Source organism: Martes martes (genome assembly GCF_963455335.1).
Source record: "Martes martes genome assembly, chromosome: 12".
Classification (NCBI taxonomy): domain Eukaryota; kingdom Metazoa; phylum Chordata; class Mammalia; order Carnivora; family Mustelidae; genus Martes; species Martes martes.
The window spans coordinates 92,234,407-92,243,277 of NC_137900.1; positions in this window are offsets into that span (position 1 = coordinate 92,234,407).

Below are 8,871 nucleotides of genomic sequence, written 5' to 3' on the forward strand. Positions count from 1 at the left end.
TCAGTCGTCCACACCGAGCCTCCGGCGTTTCTTCAGTCACAGCGGCCGTTCCCACTCCGCGCTCGCTCCCATGGTGCTTTCTGTTGGTGGTTGTGGGTCACGGAGGCTATTACTCTACTTGTCTGTCTCTTTAATCTTTGAGGCAGCATGTTGCCTACGTCTTCCTCTCTGTTCCAGATCCCAGAAGAGCTGCTGCTTTTTCAGTCGGTTCAGCTTTCTACTTTTTGGATGGAGCGGTGGTTTCCAAGCTTCTTACGTGTAGAGCTGGACTTCATTATACGTATTTGCCTCTGGGGTTTTCTCCCGCCTGTGGCTTACATTTTTGTTTTCAACAGTATCATCAGCGAATATAAGTTTTAAATTCTGATGAAGTCCAATTTAGTGCTTTTTGTGTCCTACGAATGTATAAAGATTGTCTTATGTTTTCTGCCAGAAGTCTTGTAATGTTAACTCTTTTTTTTCAATGTGTATGCAATAAAGTAAGAGTCTAGATTTCCATTGTTTCCAGTGCTCAGAGGGGAAATTACAGCTGTAGATAACATCGTTTAAAAAGAAAAAAAAGGCTCAAATCACTTCACACTTTAAAACCTAGAAAGAGAAGAGCAAAGAGAAGGGCGCCTGGGCGTCTCTGTCAGTTAAGTGTCAGCCTTTGGCTCAGGTCATGCTCTCAGGGTCCTGGGATCGAGCCCCACATCGGGCTCCCTGCTCAGTGGGGAGTCTGCTTCCCCCCTCTCCTTCTGCCCCTGCTCCTGTGCTCATTCACTCTGTCTCTCAAATAAATAAATAAAATCTTAAAGCAACAACAACAAAGAAGAGCAAAGAGAATCCATGGTTAGTAAAGGAAGGAAATAAAGATAAGAGTGGGGAGAAATGAAAAAGAAGAGAGAAAAGTAACAAAAGCAAAAGCTGATTCTTTGGAAAGGTTAACAAAATTGGCAAATATTTAGCTAGCCTGACAAAAAAGATGACCCAAATCATTAAAAGAAATGAAAGTGGGGACATTAACACTTACCTTACAGAAGTCAGAACGGTGCATGAGAATACTAAGAAAATTGTAGTAACCCTGATGCAATGAACAAATTCCTGAAAAAAAAAAAAGAAAAGAAAAAAAAAAACCCAAACCCACAAACTTATCAGAACTAACAAGATAAAATAGAAAGTCTGGAAGACCTTTAACATTAAAGAGACTGAATTAGTAATTTAAAACCTCCCAAGAAAGAAAAGTCCAGGAACAGATCACTGGTGAATTCTACCAAATGTTTTTTTTTTTTTTTAAGATTTTATTTATCTGTCAGAGAGAGAGAGAGAGAGTGCACAAGCAGGGGAATATGCAGGCAGAGGGAGAAGCAGGCTCTCTGCTGAGCAAGGAGCCTGATGTGGGACTTGATCCCAGGTCCCTTGGATCATGACCTGAGCTGAAGGCAGATGCTCAACCCACTGAGCCACCCAGGCGTCCCTTTATCAAATGTTTAAAGAGTTAACATCAATATTTCTCCAAGTCTTCAAAAAACAGAAGACGACGAGATCATTCCATGAGGTCAGCATTACCCTGATATCAAGGCCAGACAAAGACATCAAGAGAAAATAAGACTATAGACCAGTATCTTTATGAGGAGACACGTAAAAATCCTCAACAAAATACTAGCAAACCAAACTCAGCAGCATATGACAAAGATTGTATACCATGACCAAATGGGATTTAGGAATGCAGCGGTTGTTCAAGACAGGAAAAAATCAACCAACGTAATACCCCACATTAATAGCATGGAGGGGGACAATGTATGATCATCTCAACTGACACAGAAAAGAACATCTTTCACAAGATCCAACCTCCTTTCATGATAAAAAACACTCAGGAAACCGGAAATAGAAGGGAACTTCCTCAACATGATAAAGGACATACATGAAAAACCCATAGCAGACATCATACTCAATGGTGAAAGACTTTCCTTCTTCTTAGATAAGGAATCAGAAGAGGGTGGCTACCTTCACCACTGCTATTCGACATTGCTGGAGGTTCTACCTGGAGCACCTGAGCCAGAAAAGTAGCAAAAGTCTTCCATACTGGACTGGAAGAAGGACGACTATCTCTAAACACAGGTGATGGGATTCTGTATACAGAAAAACCCCAGAAAACACCAAGAGACTAGAAATAATACCCTTCAGACATCTCCAAGGCAAGCACTTAAAATTCTCAGTCATGGTATTAAAATATTCCAAAGCATCTTTTCAAATCCAAAAGTTGTATTTCTTTTCTTTTTTTTTAAGGAGAGAGAGAGAGAATCTCAAGCAGGCTCCACGCTCAGCACGGAGCCCAACACGGGGCTCAATCTCACGACCCTGAGATAATGACCTAAGCCGAAATCCAAGGAGTCGGATGCTTAACTGACTGAGCCACCCCCACTCCAAAACAAACAAAACAAAAATACTTACCAAAAGTAGTAGTTCTACATGAAATCCCCCCCAAACACATCCCCAAACTGTCTGCCATCCTTCCAATGCCACCTGCCCTAGAAGTGACAGAAATTTAAATCAGCTGAAACTGAAATATCACACTTATAAAAATGTTTTACCTCCTTTTTTTTTTTAAATTTTTTTAGAATTTATTTATTTGTTAGAGAGAGAGAGCGAGCGAGCACAGGCAGACAGAGTGGCAGGCAGAGGCAGAGGGAGAAGCAGGCTCCCCACCGAGCAAGGAGCCCAATGTGGGACTCGATCCCAGGACGCTGGGATCATGACCTGAGCCGAAGGCAGCCGCCCAACCAACTGAGCCACCCAGGCATCCCTAAAAATGTTTTACTTCCTAATGCAGCAACTTCAATAGAGTTTTTTCCAGTATTTGGTGGAAAACTTGGTCCCGGGCAAACAGGAAGTGAGGTATTACTATAACGACTGAGCTGAATTTCAGTCCCATGCCCTTCCATTCCTTGTCCCCGAGGCCCTCCGCATACTCTGCACACCTCTTCCAAAACCTTCTCCTCCCAAGCAGAAAGCAGCGAGAGTTGGCAACTGGGCCATTTAACCCTTGGATCCGTGAACACAGAGCCTGCGGCTTTGGAATTTGCAAGAGTTAATAAATGTTGCCTTTCTGGAAGGAAGTTACTGAATGACGCATTTAAAACTATAATCCTGATACCAATACGTGTTGAAGCTTTTACAAAAAAAAACATGTCTAACCATCAGCTGCAATTCATTTCAACTCAACACAGTTTTATGCAAATGTCCTCAGATGGGGGCCAGAGGGTATCTGATACAATGTGAGAGCCGTAGGGCTTCCAAGAAAGCCGGAGGGCTTGGAGCTGGTAGGGGCCTTCTAGCAGCTGTAGCTAGACTGTAGCTCCCCTCCTCCCCTTAGCTAGACCCGCAGTCCTGAAACCAGGCTGCCCAGCCTCCTCTGCTTGCAAACAATGGTGACCCCCACAATGGGCCAGCCTGTGCTACTAGACCAAGCCTGAGTGTGACAGGTATCCTTCGGTCCCAAGGCGGAAACTGCTCAACAGAACCGCATTTTCAGGAAGGACGTCTGTGCTCCGCAGAGGCAATGACCGGTCTGAGACAGAGGAGAAGTACACGCTTCATCCTTCGATCTGCTGAATGAAAGACGTGTTCTCAAGTGAGGAGGTGCAGTACCCTGGGACTCTGTTACTGAGCTTGGGAGGGAAAATACAACACACAAATTAAAAAAAATTTTTTTTAACCTTCTGCATACATGACTGGTGCTTCTCCCAGCACCTGAGAAAGGGCCCTTGCAAAATGATGGCCCCCGGAGCTGGATGGGCCGTTTTACCAGCTTCATGGGCCGTTCTCCTCTGCATCCATCAATCCATTCGCTCATCACATACTTACTGGTCATCTAAACTGGGGGCGGGATCAGCGATGAAAATATCATTGCCCACAATTCTGTGCGCTGTTGCTGTCATAAAGCATTGGTCTGGCTTCCAGCAGTGCTACATTGTAGATTTACGGTAACTCTCGAAAATATCCCCACCTTATTTTACTCCAAGATTGTATTGGCTACGTTTTGCTTTTCCGCGTAAGTTTTAGAATTATCTTATTCATTTCATAGCAAATCCTGTTGATGTTGTTACTTTATTGTACAGACTCTATAGATCAATTTGGGGAGAATTAACATCTTTACAATTGAGTCTTCCAATCATTAAATATACTGTATTTCCCCATTTATTTATTTATTTATTTATTTTTTAATAACTGAATGTTATTTCAGTTACAAAACCCATCTCCTGTTACAAAAAATAATCAAAACCTTTACTGGATTTAAGCCATTTTTTAAAAAGTCTTAAATATTTTTTTTTCTTCTTTTTTTAAAGATCTATTTACTTTATTTGGGGGGAGGGGCAGAGAGACAGGGAGAGTGAGAAACCGAAGCAGGCTCTGTGCTGGGCCTGGAGACTGACACGGGGCTCTCCATCGCACACCCCTGAGATCATGACCTTGAGACGCCATACCAAGAGTCAGGCACTTAACAGACTGAGCCACTCAGGCGCCACTAAAGTCCTAAATCTTAAGGTAAACAATATTTTAGGTAGAAAATATGCTAATTTGGGGCACCTGGGTGGCTCAGTTAGTTAAGTGACTGCCTTCAGCTCAGGTCATGATCCTAGAGTCCTGGAATCCAGCAGCATTGGGCTCCCAGCTCAGTGGGGAGTCTGCTTCTCCCTCTGACTCTCCCCCATCTCAGCTCTCTCTTTCATTCTCTCTCAAATAAACAAAATCTTAAAAAAAAAAAAAAAACCCAACAAAGCAAAGTCCAGCCTCTGCGGAGCTTAAAAAAAAATGCTAATTTAAAAGTCTGGTATACTATTTCTATGGTTTATTAACATAAATGATGTACCCATAGCTAGCTGGTCCTATTTATAATCTACCTGGCTAGGTTAGTCACTTATACTAAACATGTAAAATAAAGACCAGAGCAAAATGTTTTTAGCAAAATACTCCGTGTGAAAGAACTGTGAGTATCAAAGATACTCGTTAGTGGTTGTTATGGAGGGAACTGTGTCCCCCACCTTCCCCAAACTCCTATGTTGAAGCCTAATGTCCAGGCCACTGTGTGTGGAGACAGCATTTAAGGAGGTGATTAAGGATAAATGAGATCATAATGGATAAGGAAAGGGTTAAGGTATAGGCAGGGAGAGGAGGGCCCGGCTAGGCTCTGAGACTCTCGGCCGCAGGCAGAAGCCCTAAGCCGAGTGAGCACAAGATACGGAAACAGACCACCCGGCCCAGGGTGACAGGAGGACCTTTCTTTGGTGGCTACAGTGTAATCACAGAAGATGACCAAACCTCAAAGGACTCACGAAGGATGTTACCAAGAGTCCGTTCTCCGACCAAGACGGCACAAGAAGCTCCCAGTCAGTTCTCCAGAGAAGACTGCCCCTAAGAGCCCGCGGTGGCAACCCACTGGGGACCCCTCTCTCTCTAGAGAGTTTCTTTGCTTTCTGCTCTCTGCTTCACTTGATAAACTTTCACTTTGCCGCACCCTCTTGTGTCACAAGATTCCTTCTTCCGCTCCGTAAGACAAGAACCTGTGGTCCTGTAACAATAAGGATGAGTCCCTAAAACCAACAGGACCGGTGTTCTTACAAGAAGAGGAAGAGAGGGGCGCCTGGGTGGCTCAGTGGGTTAAGCCTCTGCCTTCAGCTCAGGTCATGAACTCAGGGTCCCGGGATCGAGCCCCGCATCGGGCTCTCCACTCAGCGGGGAGCCTGCTTCCCCCTTCCCCTCTGCCTGCCTCTCTGCCTACTTGTGATCTCTCTGTTTTTCTGTCAGATAAATAAATAAAATCTAAAAAAAAAAAAAGGAAGAGACACCAGGAGGGCCCGCACGGAGGAAAGTCCGCAGAGGACACGGGGAGAAGGTGCCACCTGCCAGCCAAGGAGAGGGCTCATCTGGAAGCCACCCTACTGGCACCTGCACCTGGGTATTGCAGCCTTTCGAACTGTGAGAAAGTAAGTTTCTGTCCTTGAAGCTGCTCAGACTGCGATATGCTGTTATTCACGCTGTTACCGTAGTGCCAGCCCATGAGTACAGCGGTTGGTAATTTATCTGCGACAAAACTCGTCACAAAATATCTTCACTGAATTGTCTTCCAGATTACAGTTGCCCTTTAGCATCCGAGAGGATTTCCCCTAAAAATATGCTGCAGTGAAATGCACTTAATGATTAGTTTCCATCAATCTTTTTTAAATTCTTTTTTTCCCTCCCGCCTCCTCTCACTGGGGCACCATGATATTGGAAGTATGAAGCACCTGGGGTTCATGCCTTCTATGGAGACGTTATTTGAGTAATTTCAAATGATGCATAGTTCTTTGTGTTAAAAAGCAGCTTTGCGGTGACAACCACTTCAAAAAGTTAATTATATTCAAACAGCCTGACATAGCCTGCTTCAGCAAGGACAGAAGCATGGTTTGGAGACGTGGCAATTTTCTTTGTTAGGCAAATGTGAAATGGTAAAATATGGGATCAGTCTTGCCTCTCCTTAAAGTGTATAATTCTGCAAAACTCAGATAATGACCTAATGTCTCCAGATAATATCACCAACCCACAGTACAGCACACTAAATCAAGACCTTGGGGAGCACAATTCCAAAGGAGGGAATACCTTTACCAAGTTATAACATTTCCCTAAATCAATACACTAGTGTTTAATAAAATAAAGTCATACTTCTTCTGGAGTCACATGCTACTGTCAAGATAATCTTCAGTCTCTGAGTATGATTAAATACCAAATTAAAACAATGTAGACGCCAATGATGGATTTTTTTTTCTAATGATGGATTTATAATATTGCAAGATAGCTCCCAGAAATTCATATGGCTTTTATTTTTTTTTTTGATTTTATTTTTATTTATTTGACAAAGAGAGATCACAAATAGGCAGAGAGGCAGGCAGAGAGAGAGGAGGAAGCAGGCTCCCTGCTGAGCAGAGAGCCCGATGCAGAGCTCGATCCCAGGACCCTGAGATCATGACCTGAGCTGAAAGCAGAGGCTTAACCCGCTGAGCCACCCAGGCACCCCTCATATGGCTTTTCAAAGAACATATTTCTCCACTTAAATTTCCTCAGAAGAGTCGTTGACGTTTAACACAGAAGCGCAATTGCATGTATATAAAATGTGGCTTTTTATTCTGGGGTTGGTCCAAAAGCAGGTAGCGTTCCAATGCACAAAAAGCCTCAAAATTCTACCTTAAGGAGATTCCACAGCCTTTAAAATTTTTCCCAATGATATTTTACACTTCTTTTTTTTTTAAATAATTTTCTTTTTTTTTATAATTTTTTTAAAGATTTTATTTATTTATTTAATAGAGATCACAAGTACACAGAGAGGCAGGCAGAGAGAGAGGAAGGGAAGCAGGCTCCCCGCTGAGCAGAGAGCCCGACGTGGGGCCCGATCCCAGGCCCCTGGGATCTTGACCTGAGCCGAAGGCAGAGGCTTTAACCCACTGAGCCACCCAGGTGCCCCGATATTTTACACTTCTTTTGCCCAGAGAACTTGCACATTCATTCCTTAGAATGTGATACTTTTTCATGTAATTGTAAATGGTGACTGTAGCAGGCAGAATACTGGTCCACCAGAGGTGACCGTATCCTAATCCCTAGAGTCTATAAATCTGTCATGACAAAAGGGACGTTAGCTTTGCAGATCACAATTAAGGCTGCTAATCAAACAATGTTACAGCAGAGAGATTATCCAGAAGGGCCCAATCTATGTAGCTTAACGCTAAAGACTGAGGCAGAATGGATCAGAGGGAAGCTACATGTGGATTCGACCTCTTTGTTAGCTTTGAAGATGGGGGAAGCGGACCACAAGCCAAGGAATGCAGTAGACTCTAGAAGTTGGGAATGACCTTGAGTTTACATCCAGCAAGAAAATAGCTCTCCAACCACAAGGAACTGAATTGTTCCAACAAAGCCGAAAGAGCAAGAGGCAGGTCCTCCTAGAACCTCCGGAAGAGTGCAGCCCTGGGGACATCTTGATCTCAGCCTTGGGACCCATTCCTCTGAAGACACTATGACAGAGTTTGACCATTGCCCACAGTGCAGGGTAGCCCCCAGGGAACCCACGTCATGAATTTTAAACAGGGTGGTGTGATGTGACCGATTCTGCAGCTGTGGGAGGAGACTGGAGAAGGGCCAGTAGCGGAAGGAGGGAGATCAGTGTTGTTCAGAGGGGATGATGTCTGAGACCATGACGGAGGGTGGCAGGGGTGGACAGATTCCAGAAGACTGACTGGAGGTGGAGTGGACGGGTTTGCTAAGGGACTAGATGTAGACGGATGGAGGCAGCTATAGTGGATGGTTCCTGGGTTTCTGATGTGAGCTCCGTGAACGTGATCCCACCGGCAGAGATGAGAAAGCCTGGGCAGATGACGCACTTTGAGGTGTCTGAGGGTGACTAAAACCTTGTTAACGAGTCAGACTTGAGATGTGAGACACAAGTCAGCAGATGTGGTTTTCATTTAAAAAAAAAAAAAACTTTTATTTATTAAGTCATCTCTTCCCCCAACATGGGGCTCAAACTCACAGCCCTGAGACCCACAGTGCACGCTCTACCGACTGCACCAGCCAGGCTCCCCACCCCCCACCCCCACACCTGCACATGTATTTTTTAGCCTGGAGTTCAGGGGAGAATCTGACCTCTAACCACACAACCGGAAGCCATCAGCACGGCTGAGGTTATCCCAAGGCACTGAGGATGTGAAGAGAGCTCCCAGAAGTCCCGAGGACCACGGACATTTAGAAGTTGGGTGCGGTGAGGGGGAGCACAGAGGAAAGCACTGATTCCACACTTACATGAACACACACACACACACACAGATGCATGATTTGGGAGCATGTTTATGGCGATGATGATCC